Source organism: Bufo gargarizans, chromosome 5, assembly GCF_014858855.1.
Source record: "Bufo gargarizans isolate SCDJY-AF-19 chromosome 5, ASM1485885v1, whole genome shotgun sequence".
NCBI classification, from domain to species: domain Eukaryota; kingdom Metazoa; phylum Chordata; class Amphibia; order Anura; family Bufonidae; genus Bufo; species Bufo gargarizans.
The window spans coordinates 83233910-83235011 of record NC_058084.1 but is presented as its reverse complement, the minus strand read 5'-3'; positions in this window follow the sequence as shown (position 1 = coordinate 83235011).

Genomic DNA, 1102 nt, shown 5'->3' with positions numbered 1-1102 from the left:
CTGGACTGGATCATCCCTGTGAGGATAGACTTTCTCATGAGATATATATAAACAGGAGAATATAGTAAAACGTTAAAAAAAATCATAGTAATGGTTAAATAGTCTCGGTATGTTGTAATGTAAGCAAGTTTAGTTGAGGAACTTCTTCACTATACAAACTACAGATTGGCGTGGTATTAAAAAGCAGGAAGTGCTCAACCCCATATGCAGTGGTGCATCTATACCGGGGGGGGGGGGGCAGATCCTGCACTTGTGGCCCAGGTAGGTTTAGCGTTAGGTTCCCGAGCTACTTGAGAAACCTTGGCGCGGTGCTCGGGCTCAGACATGTCCTCCAAGCAGGATATGTTGGCTAATTCTCAATTTTACACCAGTATGAGGGTTAGTAAGACAGCAGAGTGCACCTGTCTTTGTTTTTGTTATGTTATTTTGAACTTCTTCAACTACCACCATGGCTGACCATTCCAGTTCAGTTCCAGGTAGACGAGCCAGGTAGAAGAACTGTTAGGCCTCTTTCACACGGGCGTCATGTTTTTTGCCCGGATAAGGTGCGGGTGCGTTGCGGGAAAATGCACGATTTTTCGCACAAGTGCAAAACATTGTAATGCGTTTTGCACTCGCGTGAGAAAAATCGGCATGTTTGGTACCCAAACCCGAACTTCTTCACAAAAGTTTGGGTTTGGGTTAGGTGCTGGGTAGATTGTATTATTTCCCCTTATAACATGGTTATAAAGGAAAATTATAGCATTCTGAATACAGAATGCATAGTACAATTTAACTCGCCTTAATCCACTTGCTCGCGCAGCCGGCATCTCTTCTGTCTTCTTCTTTGCTGTGTGCAGGAAAAGGACCTGTGGTGACATCATTCCGGTCATCACATGGTCCGTCACATGATCTTTTACCATAGTGATGGATCATGTGATGGACCATGTGATGACCGGAGTGACGTCACCACAGGTCCTTTTCCTGCACACAGCAAAAAAGAAGACAGAAGGAGATGCCGGCTTCGCGAGCAAGTGGATTAAGGTGAGTTAAATTATTTTTACATTTTTTTAACCCCTCCAGCGCTATTGTACTATGCATTCTGTATTCAGAATGCTATTAT